Here is an 18,525-nt window from a genome sequence, read left to right as displayed (position 1 = left end):
GGTTGTGCCAGGTAGATCAATATGAGAAGCCTTGGTTGTCCCTGGGCGAGGTGAAGGTAGGTCTTTGGGAACCTCTGAATGGCCGAAAGGACTGAGTTTGAAAAGGCTGGAGAAAATCTCTACGGTTGGAAGGCAAGGCTTTTTTCTTATCCTTGATCTCAATAAAGATCGGTTGGGCACCTGTAAAAGGGATAGCCAAACGGTTAAACCTAGACTGGGAATCTACATTCCAATGCTTTAACCAAAGGGAACAGCAGACTGCAACCCCCAAGGCCATAGCACAAGCGGCCTGCTGGATACAGTCCAGGTTAGAGGCTGCCATCAGGGCTGTGTCTTTGGCCAACTTGTTTAACCCCTGATGCACTCTGGTGAGTTCAGGAAGGACTATAGCAGCAGTTCCTTAACCCAAAGCATGGATGCCCTGGCAAAAATGGAATTAGTCGTGGCTGCTTTGATGACTGTGGCGGAAGCTTCATGGTTCTTACGGAGAAGCATATCAGCTTTGTGATCCTCTGGAGATTTGAGTTGCTCATCCCTTTCCTTAACTACCACCAAGGCAGACACCAATTGCACCACCGGGGGGTCCACGGTGGCTACCACCAAGAGGGAGGCTACCTCAGGAGGTAGGTTGTAGTGCTTCTTAGGAATTTACCCTGACTCCTTGGATGAGGCAGGAGATGCCCATTCTGTTAGCATAACATCCTTGAACAAGGGAGGAAAAGGAACATTAACAACTGGAACAGAGCAGGAGGGGAAAACATTATGATCAAGAGAAGGCATGGTCTGCACCATATCGATAGGAACAACATCATTTATAGCATGCCTAGCCTTAGACAACATAACCTCAAAATCTGAGGAAGAGAAGAGGAGGTAGAAAGACAGCAGTGGGTGAACAGTATTCTCGTCAGAGAGTTCTCCTTCCTCCTTGTCTGAGAGGGAAGCAGCCTCATCATTATTTCCGCTCAATTCTTCTTCACGGTCTGAGATAGAGTGGAGATGCTCCTCTGTTTGCAGGTTTGCATCAGTGGGGACCACCCTTGTAGGAGGGAGGGCCTTGGATGAGATGACAGGCCAGGCCAGGCCAGAGACAGCCTCCTGTGAATTGGGAAGGGGGCAGCCGCTGAGGAGCAGGGCACTTAGGAGAAGGCACTCCTTGGGAAGAGGAGGAAGAAGGGAACCTGGGTCTCTTTCTCTTCCTGGGCATCCTGGGGTGGGGTTAAAATAAGCCCTTTTCATTAACTGGAAGAAGGTGTCTGCTGGGAGAAGAATAGGACTCCTGCTGGGAGTCCGGAGAAGAGGACCAGGAATGATGGCGATTAGCCCTGGGTGCAAGTGGGGCCTGAGTTGGCATACTCGCCTTAAATAAATCAGCAATTTGTCAAGAGAAAAATTCACCCAGACAATTAGCCATGTCAGTTTGGGGGGGGGGAGCACCTGGGTCTGGCGCAGTACTCACGTCCCTTGGGCACACAGAAGGGAAAGAAGGACCTGGTGGTCCTTCTCACACATCACCAGTCTAACTTTAGAAAGCAATGGGATGTGCAAGAGAGCCTCTCCTAAAGAGCTCATAGGATGGACAGATTCCTGTGGGAGAGGTTGACCCTTGAGGTACTTTGGCTCCAAGCTTTAAAAGGCAATAACAACCAGCATTTTGAATCACCTCCAGAAACAAACTAGCAACCAGTGCAGCTGACATAACAGCAACGAAACACATTCTGAGCACTTAGCTCCAGTCAGGGCCCACAAAGCTGTATTTTGTACTAGGTGGAAGTTTCCAGATGGTCTTCAGGGGCAGCCTTGGAGTCCATTGCAACAGCATAATCATGAAGTGACAAGAACATGGATGATTGTAGCCAGTCCACTTGAGCCAGGAATGGACATAGCTGGTACTGGAGCCCTTCTCAGCAAAAGGCCCCCAGACAACACCAACTATCTAGGCATCCAGGGTAGGGATGTGCATGAACTGAGATTCGTGCACGGATTCAAAGCACAGACTGGGCGCCTTCAAAAGTGAAGAGAGTAGGTTCATACCTGCTCCTCTGCCGCTCCACTCAGCTTCCTGCTGCGACGGTGTGCCACCCAGCACTCCTCACGCAGCGGCAGCACGCACATGGCCTCCACGCATGCATGGCAGCCATTTGCGTGGTTAGCATGGTTGCTGACCATGTACATGGCTGCCGCATATGTGTGGAGGCCATATGCGTGCCGCATGAGGGGTGCGGGGGAGGGGGAGGCATCGCAGCAGGAAACTGTGTGGAGCAGCAGAAGAGCAGGTACGGACCTGCTCTCCTCACCTTTTGAAGGTGCCCAATCTGTGCTTTGAATCAATTCATGAATCTCACTTCATACACATCCCTAAACCAGTGGGAAAGCCAATAAGTTGAAGCTGGGGCTGATGGGAGTTGTAGTTCAGCAACATCTGGAGGCCCCCAGGTTGGGAACCACTGGGCTGGACACCTAAACACCCAACCCCATAAAGGAGCCTGGCAACAAGCCACATGTGCCATTTCTTCGCCCTCTTTTTTGCCTAAACCACTCCAAGCACTTAAGGGGCCAGATTTGGTACAGGCGTCTCCAGTTGCTGATCCTCAGGTAGACATTCTTCTCTAGCCACTGCCTCAAGGTAGGCCTGCCATTATCTAGGGAGGTAAATGTAGCAGTTGCTTCCTGGTACAGCAATTAAAGGGTAAAAACACAAGGGTGAGCAAGCCTTCAGAATAAAATATGTGCAGGGCAGGGGTTGACAGAAAGTAATTCTTGGTTCAGCCTTCAGGAATGGCAGTTTATTATCTGCCGGAAGGATTACCAAGGCAAGTAACTGTCAGCTTAGAACCTGAATTGCTGGCAGGATGGCTTAAGCTATGCAGCTATCTACACTCTTATTAAGATGTAAATTCTGGTACTGGAGCTAAAATCCATCCCCCACCCCCAATCCGCTCTTCCTTCAAGTACTTAAGTATTTAGCAAGCTGCACTCTACCGCCCACTCTGTGCCACATGAGGAATCCCTAAATCACAGGGGCTATTACTAAACTATTCGTATTTTTGCAGTAGTGGCAATCAAGGACATGAGTCTTATTAACAAGTTAGCGCCTTGCGTTTCTATGGCAACTGCATAGATGCCAGGCAACAGCTGCACTTCTGATCCCATGCAGACATTAACCAGGTTTCTAGTGCAAGCACAGTCTGGTTCTCCGCTCTCTTTGCTGCGTAGGAGGCATCCCACAGTGGGACCATCTGTTTGGAACGGGGTGGGGTGGGGGCTGTAATCCCAAAACCCAACTAGAGATGGCAGTCCTATTAGGGTGACCCCACTTTAGGGTGGTAAGATAAGTAGAGTGTCAAGCCTGCCCTAGGGTCAAACATTTGTTTGTGTAGGGAGTCTGTTTCTGGTAGTGGCTCTGATCAACTCCCATCTTCCCCTCTGAATCCTTTTGGCTGTTGAAGGGAAAACCAATGTTCAGAACAGGTGCAGTTAGGAACACTACAACATAGGCATAATTAGCTTTTTCATAATGTGGCTTACTACCATACGTTTGGCACTGAATTTGGGTCATCTAATGCAGGATTTTACTTTCTTGCTTGTTGGAACACATGCTACCTGCTCTTGGTGTAACCATTATCCATGATACTACCTTAACGTTTCCAGGCACAACCGTTTTACGTTTACACAGCATAAAGTCTCAGTCATCAGGATTACCTAGTAACTTGCTAGGTAAAGCAGGCCTATAAATGTGTGACCCCTAAATGACCCTACCACATTTTAATCAGTTATGATCAGATGTTGTGTATTGTTTCACTTGCCAACAAAATGCTTGTCATGTTGTAAGCGAGATGCACAATCCACATTTCAGTCTTATATGTCAGGGATTCTCAACTTTGGGACCCCAAATGTTGTTGAACTGCAATTCCCATCAACCCCAGCCACAACGGCCAAAGACGATAATAATAATACTGTGCCTGATACCTGTGCTTTATCACTGTGATGGCCTCCAGCTGCTAGATAATGCCAACTTTATGGTACTGTTTATATTATTCATAATATTTGTGCATTTCCTCACCACTGAACAATTTTTCTATAATAAAAACATATGAACAATTGAGCCTGGCCACTTATGAGGGGGAGGGCTTGTGCACCAGAGTATACTTTCAACCCCCAGACAATTGACTAGAGACTAGCATGGCCACTATAGCAGTTGATCACTCCTCGCCTAGAGAAGCAAACTATCCTTCCTTTCTGAGCTTTCGAGTTGAAGGATTATTTAGGAGAATTCCCTTCCTACGGCCAGAAGACAAAGGAATCACACACACTGAGCCCTTTCTCACGATCAATGAAAAAGGGCTCCAATTTGCAGGGGAGGAAGCCTTAAAATGCTCACCTCCCCAGCAGTTAATGGAGATCACCCGCCCAGACAATTGCGGGCTACTGCCTGCAGAGTTGGGGGCTGGGATGAGTCTTCCCAGCCCCTGGAACTCCGCAAGAGCATGATGCTTGATAAGGATCCTCCTGGCTATGCGCATGTAGGTGCTGCACTGAGCCACGCGGCACCGACACACAAGCACTAAGCCTGGTTTAAGGGCACCCTCATGCCCAACACACGAGCTAAGTGGCAGGCAGGCTCCCCAAGCAAGTTTGCCACCATACTGCCATGCTGAGAGCCTCCCGGTGCTTTACATCATGCACCAGCAAAAGCAGGCTGGGCTTCCTTAGTCCAGTTTTTCCTGCATGTATGGATAGCCCCATTCTCTTGCTTGATACTGTTCCAAATCCCCTTATATTACCTGATCCTAGACAAGTAAGGATCAAAGATAACATGATTTGTGGAATTATTGCTACAGCATGCCATCTGTGCAAACATAGCTCATGATACTTCAGACTCATGAACAAGAAAAGCTCCAATTTGTAGCATAACATGAATACTCGATGGAAACCATAACATCTCGCTGAACACAAATAGATTCAGAACCAGCTCCTTGCCAAAGCTTCTCCCTCATGCAGCATTCTCTTCATATAGCTTGCAGCTGTATAGAAACTACAAATCCTAGGCCTAGAAATCAGGTTGAGGCAGCAAACCTGGTTCTAAGTTACCCATTCAGAACAAAGGTGTGGGAATCTGAATGCTCCTCCAAAGAAATAAGTTCCCTGTATCTAGGGGAAGAAACTCAGTTCAGGAAGAATAATTAAGCAGCTAGGCAATGAGCTGAAAACAGTGATGCCAATAATATAGCCAGGCTAGTGAGAATCACCACCAAATATGCTCAACCACCACAACATTATGTGCCATAAAAATAAATTGGTTGAAGCTCACCAAATTAGGTTCTTCAGCACAAACCATATGGTTACACAGCAGGCAACTTGCTCTCTCACTGAATCTGGAAGCTCATACAGCACAGCTCTCATGAATTTAAATGACTAACTTCCAGTATTTGCAGTATCTTGGTTACTTTACATGCAGAAGACACCAGGTTCAATACGTGATGTATCCAGTTAGGGCTGGGAAAGACTTCTCCCCCAAACCTTGGAGAGCCATTGTCAGCCTCTGTAGACAGACAAAACTGAGCTAGATGAACTAATGTGACTGTTGGTTCAATATAACTGTTTGCTAGATGAACCAATGTGACTCCAGTGACTGTTGCTGGTGTTTCTTTTAGATTGTGAGCCCTTTGGGGACAGGGATCCATCTTATGTATTTATTATTTATCTGTGTAAACCACCCTGAGCCATGTTTGGAAGGGCGGTATAGAAACTGAATGAATGAATGAATGAATGAATGAATACATACATACATAATATTCTAGCAGGCGGATTAGATCAGTTGTACAGGGTCTTTGCAACCCACTCTCAGAGACCCAGTACACCTGATACAACCTAGTATACTTGATCATTTGCTTACATGGTAAGTGAGTTGTGACTGACTTCTTGAATGTTAATGAACTGCTCTGAGAGGTCAGTTGCATAATTAGGTAGTTGTTTACTAATTCTAGAACACAGGATGGAATGCAAGAAGAAAAAATCCATGCCACAGAATAGTAACAAACACATTGCTGCAGATTTCTGAAGAATGAAGCATGTATACAGTGAAATATGACATCATCACTCCTTTCCAATTTAATGTGAGACATCTAAAAAGATATTGTCTGCACATTCAGGGATACCAAAACAGTTTCAAATGCACAGGCTCTGAAACAGACAGTATCACCAAATCCAACCACGTTGAGTTCCTTCATGTAGGTAGAGAACTTTAGAGGTCAATTTTAGCTAAATTTGTTTACTTAAAGTTGCCATATTCTGGCTCTCCAAATCTGGGTGCCTAATTTGTGTATTATGTAAATTGGCCTGCAAATAATTTGCGTATGCAAATTAGCAACGGCACTTTCCAGTTGACGTATTTGCTCTGGTTATCTACCAACAATAGTAGATATTTTCCTTGATATATTAACAGCAGCAGTAGAACAAAAAAGAAAGAAAAAAGAGCAACGCTTTTTAATTAAGGATGCAATTCTGTACACACTTATTTGAGAGAAGATCTGATTGAAACCAACAGTGCTTACTTCTAAGTAGACATGCATGAATATAAAGCCAAGAAGGTCCTGAAGCATTACAATACACAGCATGGTAGACAGGTAGTGATTCACATCAAAAGCAAGCTATCCTCTCAACTGCCCGATAAAAGATCCCCTGCTGATAACCAACAAGGCAACATTCCTCAGGGGACTAATGTACTTGTGAAAGTGAAACCCTCCCAGCTAGCCTCCTTTGCTCTTCCTCTCTTAATCCAAGTCCGGTGATTGAGCAGAATAGTGACTGCATGTTTTGCTCCATAACTCCACTTCTACAAGGGCTAGAGCTTAGATTATTTTTATTATTATTTTAATAATGACAATTGAAATCCGGTCAAATCAGGGTGGGCTAAACAATCTGGGTGAGATGCTTAAAATCCTTGAAATACCTGGAATTCTTGGGGACATAGCTACCCTATGCTTACCCCATCATCTCAGGCCATTCCAGTTTACTACAAATTGCTAACTCCAGCCAACTCAACCTGCCCATGGTGGGCTACAGCATTATCCGTCAATTATCCTGAAGTGAAACAGAGTAATCAAGGACATCTTTCTTTGCATTCAAGATCCTATAATCTCATGTCCCCTTTCACTGTGCAAATAATCTCAAGGTTTAACTAAGATGATTTCAGAAGAAATGATCATGTAACAGAGCGTTTGTACACCATGGCCTTACCTTACTTAGTATTGGAAGAACACCCAGTAAGGTCCAACTTGACATTGAGCACACATTAGCAGGGGCTACCAATTCTTCTGCACTTAAAATAAAAATTGTGGAAACCTTTACTAAGTTGCTTTCTCATAATGCCAAAAATCCTAGAGAGCTTCTTGGGACTGGTATAGTAAAAAGTAACACTAAAAACTGACCTCTCTCAGTCAGGAGTGACTGCTGCTCAGTCCAACTTCCCATCTGTCTAGTAGCAAATGTATGCCAGTAGAGTACTTGTAATCAGTATGGTTTCCTCACAGTACAAGGATGAAGTTATCTGGGACTCCTGAGCATACCGACTTGTGTACCCCACACCTTTATCTAAAACACACATGCCCAGAAGAGGAACATCTGGCATGCAGATCCTGGGCAAACATTGTAGTACAACACACTCTTGGATGTTAAAGTTAGAATTATGATTTACAGCAGAATTGTTCTGCTTGTTCAGTTCGAAGTCATGTGTAGGCACAGGGATCAACCAAGTAACTGTTTTGGATAGCAAGACTGGATGGAAGAACAGCAACCACTTAACTGCCAGACTTAATGGTGTGAGACTGTTTTCCCAAGTTATCTCTCTTCCCCCCACCCCTCCAGTTTAAAGAGTCTGGACAAAACATTCCAGTACATACAGTTTCCAGAGTGGCCATTATCATAACACCTGGCAAAATGGACCAGCTCATTAGGCACCTTGGCTGCAAAAGGCGAGGCAGAAGGTGCCAGTCTCTGTTCTTAAAAAACTGATTCCAAAGCTGGGCAGCTTGGCAATTGTGACAAAGACGTTTCTTGATCTTATTTGATAGATGCCTCTTTCTGACATCTTCATTGTAGGTGTACAACTAAGATGATTTAAGTGTACAGTTACAAGTGGGAATGCAACAAACAAGATGCTTGCAAAACACACACAGGCACATGTAGAGAACAGCACTGGCTGCAATTCCTTGCTAAGTTCACATACTGTGGCAAATCCAGATTTACCACTATGTAAGTGGTGCAGCGGGGAAATGCTTGACTAACAAGCAGAAGGTTGCTGGTTCGAATCCCTGCTGGTATGTTTCCCAGACTATGGGAAACAAATATATCGGGCAGCAGCAATATAGGAAGATGCTGAAAGGCATCATCTCAGACTGCGCGGGAGGAGGCAATGGTAAACCCCTCCTGTATTCTATCAAAAGAAAACAACAGGGCTCTGTGGGTGCCAGGAGTCGAAATCGACTTGATGGCACACTTTACCTTTACCTAATGTGAGATGTGGATCCTAGGTCAGTTTGTCTAGTACCAGCTAGGATTGCCAACCTTTCTACTGGTCTCTGCTCCCCTGTTTTTTATAGCAGCTTAGCCTACAGCATTAGCAGGTAATAATACTTATTGCCATTTCATAAAAAGCCTCCCCTGTCAGTTTCTAAGGCTCATACCTCTAAGCAGGCCTGAGTACAAGAGCAGGCCAGGTCAATTTTTTCCTGGGGAGTTGACACCACCACAAGCTCCAGTAGGTGAGAGGAAAGCCCACTTGTTGGAAAGAATCCAAGTGGATTAATTCTTTATCTGTATTTTAATCCTCTTAGCAGTAGAGCAAGCTAGGAAGAGGTAGAACAGTTAGCTCTAGTAGTTAGCCATAAAGCAAGTTAGGAAGGAGTTATGAGTTGCAGGAGAAAAGTTGCAGCTGACCCCCCAAAATGGAAAGGCCTGTTGAAGAAGACAGGCCAGCATAGAAGTATATGGAGACTTATCTTAGCTCTTGTCTTGCAGTAACCAGTAATTAAGCCTCTTTTCAATTCAATGGTTTGTACTCCAAAAAAGTTAGTCATAACTAAGCACCACTAAATCAATGAGGCGAGTTCTGTTTTCAATTGGATTTAATCATTACTTTCTCTGGATATGACCTAATATATTTCACACAATGGTTTAAACCTGGTTTCTTTGAACTGAGGTGGTCCAGTGATGAACAGCCTTAATCCTTTTCGCTTCCCTGCTTAATCTGCCGACTTCCTCAGTTTTGTTTTAGTGTTTCACAAGAATCAGCATATGATCCAATAAGCAGCAAGAAATGGACAAACACTCGCCTTGCTTAGTTGTCTCTCATTTGTTCTGGAACTGTTATTACATAAGTCAAATTGAACAAGCTAGGTTGAGCAAGGCTACTGAACCTGGACCTATCCCTGGTTTTACTGATGTCAAATAAGGTTTTGACTTAAGCAGTAAAGCAAAGGTTCTTATACTTGCTATTGAATTGCCCTAGGTATCAACCAATGGAGTTTGTGCATTTATTTATTTTAAGAAATCATCTGGGAATCTGAAGAGGTAGTTTACTTACTATGGGTGGGATTATCTCTATTTTTCTGCAGTATGTTGCTGGGAAGAAGTCACCAATATTGGCATATCTATGAACCATACCTACTGAACAGCTTGACATATCAAATTAGTTCAACATTAAGCCAGACAAAGTCAGAGGAAGGCTGACAGCCAAGACAGACAAAGAGCCAAAAATCTCCATAGAAGCCAACAACAAAAAGTTACTGCAACACAAATCAGGACTTTATACCCCATGGCAGAAAACTCTCCCTCTCTCGAACATGCAACAATTGTACTTAAAATTAAAAAAAAACAAAAATTGAAGCAGTGTGACACCTGGATCTATACTAGAGGAACACACGGGGAAAGGTACCTTTGATGGTAAAGTTTACTTTTCGGATGGCATTTTCCTGGTGTTTGTTTTGGAAATTTTGGCAAGTTTTGAAGATTTAAATGGAAGTGCACTCTCTCACCTACAATGTTGATCCAGTAAATAATCTTATTTGCCCTATAGCTTTCACATTATATGGAATGCGTGACAATACAACAACCTGCCACACGGCAATAAAGTGGCTACTTAGATCCCTGATGCTTTAAAAGGAGTACAGAATAAGAGCAGGATCCAAAATGGCATCAAGTCAAGTCATAATTTCTAGTGCGTACTATGTTTCTTGCACATTTTCCAATGCTATTACATTGATCATGCAACAGACATATTGATTCAGACCATATTTCACTTCCATCCCTGCAGGTACCTACATATTTAAATATTTATGATATAACCCACCCAGGGTAAACAGGAGATAAATTAGAGCACATACACAGGACAGCTGCTGGGAGCAGTATTCCTTTTGACTGATGTTCCTAATTGCTGTTGGGATCATCAATAAAGAGGAATACTAGTCTCAGCAGCTGTCCCTGGTTTTGTGTGCCTATTGCATGCTACAGCTGCCTTGACCCTCCCCCTTATTTGAGAAATTAAGTACACATAATCCAAATGTGCTAAGTTGGATCCCACTCAATATAGGGCCCTGGCTTTATTTTCTGGAATAATTTCCAATTCAGGTTCCCTAGAGAATCCACATCACCAATGCCACCTTTCCTCCAAGGAGCTCAAGGTGCCAGACACAGCCACCCACTTTACCCTCAACACTTATGCAGCTTAAGCTGAGGCACAGAGACTGGGGCATGGAAGTTTTATGACAGGGCATGGATTTGAACCAAGCTCTCTCCAGTTCCAGCCTGACACACTATCCACTACACCAACACTCTATGTAGACTTAGCTATTTCACTGAACTGAGGACAGTGAGAAACTCCTCAAACAAGACTAGCATTTTAAAGAACTGTTTTCACGTCAATCTCACAGCACAAACCAAGGAGGAAAGAGGAAGCCTTTGACAACAATAAATGGGGATCACCCAGGTAGAAGTGTCAGAAAGACTCGCATGGCCAAATAACTCAGTCAAAACACATCTTTACAATTATGTTATTTTAAAGACTCCGTAACAAGACTGGAGGTTTAGCTTTGCACAGAGAGTTTAGTGCACAGTTCTCTCACATTTCCACCTGATGGGGAGTGATGTAGCATTCACAGTACAATTCTATGCATGTTTACTCAAAAATAAGCCCCACAGAGTAAGTATGCACAGGACTGCAAAACAAAAGGCTCCGTACTTCATAACTTCTACACTTCCCCAAGGCTGTCATAAGAAACCACAGTGCCAGAAGAGTACAAAAGCACACCTGCATTTGAGAAGCATTTGCCTTTGCTGTGCACTTTCTTCAAAAGCACATGCATTTTCACCAATACAGTATGTTTGAAAATCGACCACCATTAGGCAACATAATCGTGGCATAAAGACTCACTACAAGGTGAATTCTGTTGGTGCAGCATATTTTTCCAGAATGAAGGGGGAAAGCATACCAGTATAATTGCATCTAATTTTTCATAAGTCTGACCAACTCTCTGGACACCACTTCAAAATCAATAAGTTGCAAATGCAAAAAAATTCATATTTGTTAATGGATAAGTATCTGCTGCTTGCCCTGTTAAGTTATACAATGTTAAAATCAGCTCATTTTAAAAGGGTATTTGAAGTAGATGCTACCTTTGCTAAACTCCTGTCATATTCGTAAGGACAGGCCTCAGAGAACCCCAGTAATATGCCAACTTCTTAACCAGTATGTTATCTTGTCCTGTTTACATTATACCAAATGGGTCTTTGAGATCAGGTGTTTCCCTCTACTCTGAATCCAACAAAACAGGGGTGGTGGTGAAGGAATGTATAGTTTGAAGAGCTGGTTTTTAACTTGGTAATCATTAGGATGACTTTTCGGGCAATGGTTCAGGCTTCCATGGCAGACATAAGCATTGCTGCAATACACAAAGATAATGAATCCTCACCCTTTCATAAAATCGAGAAATAAGACAAGACAAGCCAGGGAGGACCACACTTACAAATTCTCAGTGTTAAATCTCTCTTACCAAAAGAACTCACACCTTTTCTGTCCAGTTAAACAGCACTTATGCTGCAAAAAAATTAACTTTTAAGTTGCCAAAGGATTTAGTTGCCACAGAGCTGCAACAGACAAACACAGCTGCTGCTCTTCAGGAATGCACTAAGCCTGTACAGATTTCAGCATGTGGCACTAAAAGCTCAGGATAGAGAGTGCCAGAGGGCAGGCTCAGTTTAGAGCACGTGTTGGCAAGCTTGGGTTCCCAGATGATGTTGTTAACTTCCATCATACCCAGCCACAATGGCCTTTGGCTGGGTATGTGAGCTGTAGTCCCAACATTCATCTGGGCACCCAAGGTTGAGAATCTCTGGTTTAAAGGGCAATATTTCCTTCATTCCACCCTGCTCAGTCATCGCAAGTTCACTACCTATTTAGACTACTCGCTCAGATATTATCTCAGGTGCTCCTATGCAAAAAAAATGGCTCTCAAAAATGTGAGAGACAATCTGCATTCCCCCCCCAAGTTTCAGTGAAGACCATCGTACTTCAGCAGCCTTATACTCAAGAAACAGAGCCAGGAAACAGAGGCTCAAGTTCTCCCCCATCCCCAGTGGCACTAGCAGCGCACGCTACACATGCAGCAGTGACACCCCTTGCGCATGACATCATGCACAAAGGGGGCATGGCCCCCTGTGTGAGCCCTCCAGAGCTGATTCCCAGCTAGTGTTCGCTGGCTGGGTGCATTTCTTTCCCTTTCTCTCCCTCAGTGCAGGGAATGCACTCCAGATGGCTCACACACCAGGAGCTCAGACTGCACCTGTGTGCACATGACATCACACACAAGGGGGCGTGTCTAGATCTCCCAGAAGGGCCCTGCAAGCCCTCCAGAGCTCATTCTCAGCCAGTGATTGCGGGCTGAGTGGACGCTTTGTTTGTTCTCTCCCTCATGGAGAGAATGAACAAAATGCACACCCAGCCAGCAAACGCCAGCCGGGAAAGAGCTCCGGAGGTCTCTAGCCACGGGGGAGGGGCACCGATTAGGTTATTTGAGCCTGTCCACAAAATTATAGCTCCACCCTTGCTTATACTGCTTACATTATTCCTGCATCTGCACGTGCACATATATACCTGTAGCAGAATTTTGCGGCTTATCTTCAATTGAACTGTGTGGCTCTCAAGGAGGTGATGGAACATCTCCTAGAGGTATCTGCAGAGCAATCCAATGATCTCCACACTAGCATATACCCCCTGGTGCCTGTCAACCTTCGAGATCCAGCAGTGCAAGAGACTTAGCTGGGATCCAAAGACAGCCCAGCCAGCATAAATGAACCAGAGGATTGTTCTGTAATGCAGGGATCCTCAACATTGGGCCCCAGATGTCCTTGGACTCCAACTCCCATAATCCCCAGCCAAAGGCCACTGGGCCTGGGTATTATGGGAGTTGAAGTCCAAGAACATCTGGGGGCCCAACGTTGAGGATCCGTGCTGTAATGCGAGTATAACAGAGACAAATTGGTGATACAGTGGTAAGAGTAAACATATAAAACTGCCTTAGGACTATTGGTCTATCCAGTTCAGTACCGTATGGTCTACAGCAGGGCTGCTCAACTTAGGCCCTCCTGGAGATGTTGGCCTACAATTCCCATAATTCCCAGTGGCTATTGGCCACTGTTGCTGGCGATTATGAGAGTGTAGTTGAAAAACAGCCAAGGGACCTAAGTTGAGCTATGGCCTGTTTCAGCAGCAACCAGCCCAGTGCTGTGCTGTGCTGACTGCTGCTTTAAAAAACAAAACAAAACCAAGTTCAAATCCTTGCTCAGCTATGAGCAATAATCTCTCATCCTAACCTACCTCACAGGATTATTGTTAAAATATATATATACTGCTCTGAACTAAGGGAAGAGTTAGAAACAAATGTAATAAGTGAACCCCCATATTTTCATACCAATCAAATATCAAGTATGACCAAACAGAACAGAAGTGCTCCCAAGAGAGAACTTTCCTCTGTCATGGGAGAAGGTTCTTTGCAGCCATCTTCAGAGCAAATGAATCTTCAAAGAAATCCTATGCCACTCACTAATGCCTGGCACTTAAACACACTTCAAATGTCCAAAATGCGCCACATGCATTATTTTACAGCTGTCCTGTAAGTAAGGCTGATACCACAATTTTGTCAAAGATGAGAGTGGCTGAGAATGAGAGGGGGAGTTCATGTCTATGGTGAGATGGGGACTTATGCAACACCAGCCTTTCAGGGAGTATTCCTAGGTTAACACAGTCCAAGAATCGCTAACGGTATAGCTTGATCTTTAGAGTGAGAGTCTTCGCTCTACACAGCCAGTTGTGTGGGCTTAAAAAAATTCTGCTAGCTAAAGACCCACGCTAGCTGGCCTGCAAACAAACGAACAGTGTTTTCTTCAAGACTATTACTACAGAGAAACAGTCCCTCTACATACAACCCTTTTTGCCCAAGATATACAAGTGTACACACATCCCTTTTTCTTCACTTCTGACATCAAGCAAGCTTCCCCACTTTCATCTTTGTCTCCCACCACATCTTACTTGGATGGCAAAGCCTCTGGACAAGGACTATGTCACTACAAGCTCTGCCTTCCCTCACCACATCAGTCATTGCTCACCTGCTGCTAGGCATCTGGACTAGCAGCTCCCAGCCCAGGGATTGCCTCCATCTCCACATGGCTTGCAGGAACTGATTCAAAGCACCCAATACTCACAAAACCCTGTTTGTGAAAGCAGGAGTGTAGCTATAATTGAGCAGACAGGTTCAAGGAACCCAGGCCCCCAGGCTCCTGAAGGCCCCCCAGCGCCACTCTGTCCTATCTTCTTCATTATCTCCTTTACTCCAAGGGGCCACCAGAGAGAGGGGTGAACAAGGGCCCCCTCTCCCCTAGCTACACCCCTGTGTGGAAGCACGTTTCATAGCAGTGTTGATTATGATTGCAACCCTATCTATCTATCTGATCACCATATCTGAAGTTAGGAATGTTATTTCCTTTTACTCACAAGTGGCCATATCAGCTAGTGACCTTTGGCTTTGGGGGTTCCCCCCCTCCTTTGGCTGGTTCATGCTTTGCTTTCTTCATGTGGCACACTACAATCTATTATCTTGACTGGCCTGCAGGTAAGGCTGCTAGCTTGCAACCAGGAGATCATGTTTGCCTTTAACAGTCCATGGCTACAGAGAAAGAAACCATTGTGGTTTTTCCAGATCATTACTATCCCTTACCCACCATTCCCTCCTGCCACTTGAGCAACTGGTTCTCTTTTTTGCCTTCCAGCAGATGGGAAGTGGACAAAGGGATCAGAGGAGGGGAAGGGGGAGTTGGGGCTTGCACCCCTCACTTTAACTGTGGGACTGTTAAAGAGATATAGACCGGATTACACTCTGACAACCTTGTCTGCGAGGAGCTGGAGGTGTCCAACTTTGTTCTGAAGGGTTGGGCTCCCCCCCCCTTTTTTTTTTAAACCTTTCAACTCTATGACAGGGACAACACAGGAGCATAACAGAGTCCTAGGGAAAATCCAGTCTTATGTCTATTGTCACATGCAAGTATTCAAGGCCAACAGAAGCAGCTAGCATCCAGTTAAGCTAATAAGCTCTCACTTTCTCTTAACCCCCCCCCCCCATTTCATTTTAGGTGTGAACCCAGCTATTATTCACATGTAAGACTAATCAGATAGCCAATCAGAATCTGCACTGCGGTCTGCTTGGCACACTTCACTGACTTGTATGCAGTGACCAGTCATGCATACAGGTCTTTTGCTTTGAAACAAGATAACAAATTTTCATCCACACACTAAAAGTCCTTTTACATCTCTGTATGAACTAGAATGCAAAAAACTCTCAAAGATATTCGCTATATTCACACAATTAGCAAGGAAGGCCTGATTGCATGTTTATGACAGGTGTAAGATATCCTTGCTTCCATCAAGACACTAGTCAGAGAATTATTTTGGTGCCGTGGCTAGCATGCTGGGTTTGAATAAGTGAGACACAGGCTCGAATCTCTGCTCAGCTTCATTATTTCTCAGCCTAATCTACCCCAAGGGGCATGGGTGGCCAACCTGAGGCTCTCAAGCTGTTAGACTACAACCCCCATAATTCCCTGTTGCAAACACAGCAGGGGCTGATGGGAGTTATACTCCAACAAGAACTGAAGAGCTTCAGGTTGGCCACTCCTGTCACAGGGCTGTTTTGATGTTCCAAGCAACTAAAAAACTTAGAAAAAGACATACCAAGTCATGCTCTGGATTCTGCTGCATCTAATTTGTTTAGGGGCTTCTCCTCTAACATTTGTACTTCAGCCAGTGTAGTTCAGCTAGGTTACTGCACATTATTAAAAATCAAACTTTTTTCAAAACCTGGGGCCATTTGCCATAGGGCTATGATACTGGTACTACAGGGAGAATTTCAATTAACCAGAAGTAAGAGTTTCTATATAGCTTTCAGCAGCACTACTAAACTGAGGCTCTGAGCTAGGCTGTTAGCATGATGCCTCAGAATTTGCAACCCTTCTAGTAAGAGATACACAAAGAAAAGCCTTTAGACTTTAAACAAGTTGAGAGGAAGGTTTATATTTTGCATTCTTACAGCACCTACAACAATGGGGTCTGGATCAGGACCACTGCCATTAACAGCTCTCTAATTTTTACCACAGAAATCCAGACATCATAACACATCCTCATTTCCTCCTACAAATAAGGCCCTAACCATGATGAATCTTATTCTTGACTGGTCAAAAATATTCATTCCCACCATGACAACCACCCTGAAATAAGAATAATCTCTGCTCTATGCTTTGTTACTAGTTGAATTAAAAGAACTCACTGTGCTAAACCGGGGGTGCAGAATCCTGATCTCTACATGAGAGTTTTGCAATGGATATTAGTAGGAACTTCCGACTATATGGAGGATTCTCCTGCTCTCTCTTTTTAAGCTATCAAGTGCTGAATCATAGCGCAAACATGGTTGCTAGCAGAAGCTCTTGTTTATGGTTAAAATGGTTTTAGCAGGTTTTAATTGAATGGTGACATATCCCCCGGCCCCCACGTTTTCCCCTGAAGGCATCGGCAAAGGCGAAACGCAAGACACTGTTTACTTGGGCTCTTCCCAAACGCCAAGACATCGGGCGGCAAACCAAACTCTTTCATCGTTTGGAAACCGCAGGGCTGGTTTCCACCAACCTCACAATTGAAAATGGGGAAGCTTTACACGGGCGGAACTGGAACGCTCAGCATCCCCATCCAAAAGGAGCCCTGGTGGACATCCTCCTCTCTTGATCTTCTCTAAAAAAAAAACAAAACCCGGCCGGCATAACGGCGATCCCTTAATAACTGAAAATATACATCAGTTACGCTACCACTAAGACACACTCCCACTCAAGTGCGCACGTATATCACACACACACCTGCCCTTCATTTTGCATAGCCCTGTTATTTTACTGACCCTCGGGATAATCAGAAATGCTCGTTTTAATCCTCCCGTTACTTAAATACACGTCATAAACATGCGATTCGCAGACTGCAGCTCTCTCTTCACTGCACCACAGCTGTGTGCTGCGGCTCTGTGTATGCAAGAATTATTTCCACGCTGTTTTGCAATATGTGTGTTTGTGTGCATAAAAAAATAAATAAGATATTGTACCTACCCCCTTTAAAAATATTCCGCGCCTCACCAAGCTACCCGTTTCACATAAGTTATGATGCACCAAATGTACGCACGGACACCGTTCAGGAAGCTGCAATTATAACTCATATGATTCCATACGCACGCAGTCCATTGCATGCGACATTTGTGTCCTGATGTGGAAGGTCCAGTAAGTATGTTAAAACCCTTTGCACATCGCAATTTGCCCACCAGGTTTCAGACCCATTATAATACCTACCGTATTGCAGTATTCTGCAGGGTCATTAAACGTGATTAGGAAGCCCAGTTCCCACCCACTAGAGTCACCCCCTTGTAAAAATTTTGCACACTTACCCTCCGGGCACTTCCTCTGAGGCTCAGGTTTAAAGCCCCTGAAATGCTCCAGCTGATTGCAGATTTCTGCACATTCGCCAGGATGATTAACCACAATTACGAGAGGATCAGATGGGAAACGCTCTGAAAATGCTGGGGCAAGTGCTGATGATGCAAGTTCTAGCCCTCTGCAAACACACATATGCAGCCACACCGAAATGTACTCATAACGCCAGCCCAGTAACTAAAAAGCAGGCATGTCCCTGCACAAGGGGAAGGGGGGGGGTGTCGAGTTAGTACAGATAAGCATTAACAGGGTTGAAGGGATCCAGGAAGACAGAAGGTTGCACTTTAGAACTAAAAATGAACTGAGGATGAGGTCATGCCTTGAAAAAAAGCACCTGACGTCATCCCTAGCCAATCAGAAAGGGAGGCTCAGGGGCAGGATGACGTCAGCCTCTGATCCTGGGGCTTTGGGTGCAGATTAAAGGGAGACAGGCAGGCAGAATTGCAGCTTAAAAGGGGCAAT

The 18,525-nt window shown here is 44.6% G+C and overlaps 1 protein-coding gene across 8 annotated transcripts in view; it reads right to left on the bottom strand.

The window, feature by feature from the left end:
• DUSP8 (dual specificity phosphatase 8) overlaps positions 1-18,297 on the bottom strand; it is a 143,176-nt gene extending 124,879 nt beyond the window's left edge. For 4 of the 8 annotated variants that reach the window (XM_053272503.1, XM_053272476.1, XM_053272535.1 and 1 more), the window contains exon 1: positions 18,018-18,297. The gene's annotated coding sequence lies outside the window, so the exon portion shown is untranslated. Of the gene's footprint in view, positions 1-17,221; positions 17,406-17,685; positions 17,705-17,922; positions 17,992-18,017 lie in introns of those variants that run through there. The other 4 variants (XM_053272485.1, XM_053272495.1, XM_053272510.1 and 1 more) reach the window with 4 other exon arrangements.
• Between the last annotated feature and the right edge of the window lie 228 nt (positions 18,298-18,525).

This window comes from Hemicordylus capensis, chromosome 1, assembly GCF_027244095.1.
Source record: "Hemicordylus capensis ecotype Gifberg chromosome 1, rHemCap1.1.pri, whole genome shotgun sequence".
Taxonomy (NCBI): Eukaryota; Metazoa; Chordata; class Lepidosauria; order Squamata; family Cordylidae; genus Hemicordylus; species Hemicordylus capensis.
The sequence above is the reverse complement of the archived record's forward strand: the minus strand, read 5'-3'. Positions and strand labels throughout refer to the sequence as shown.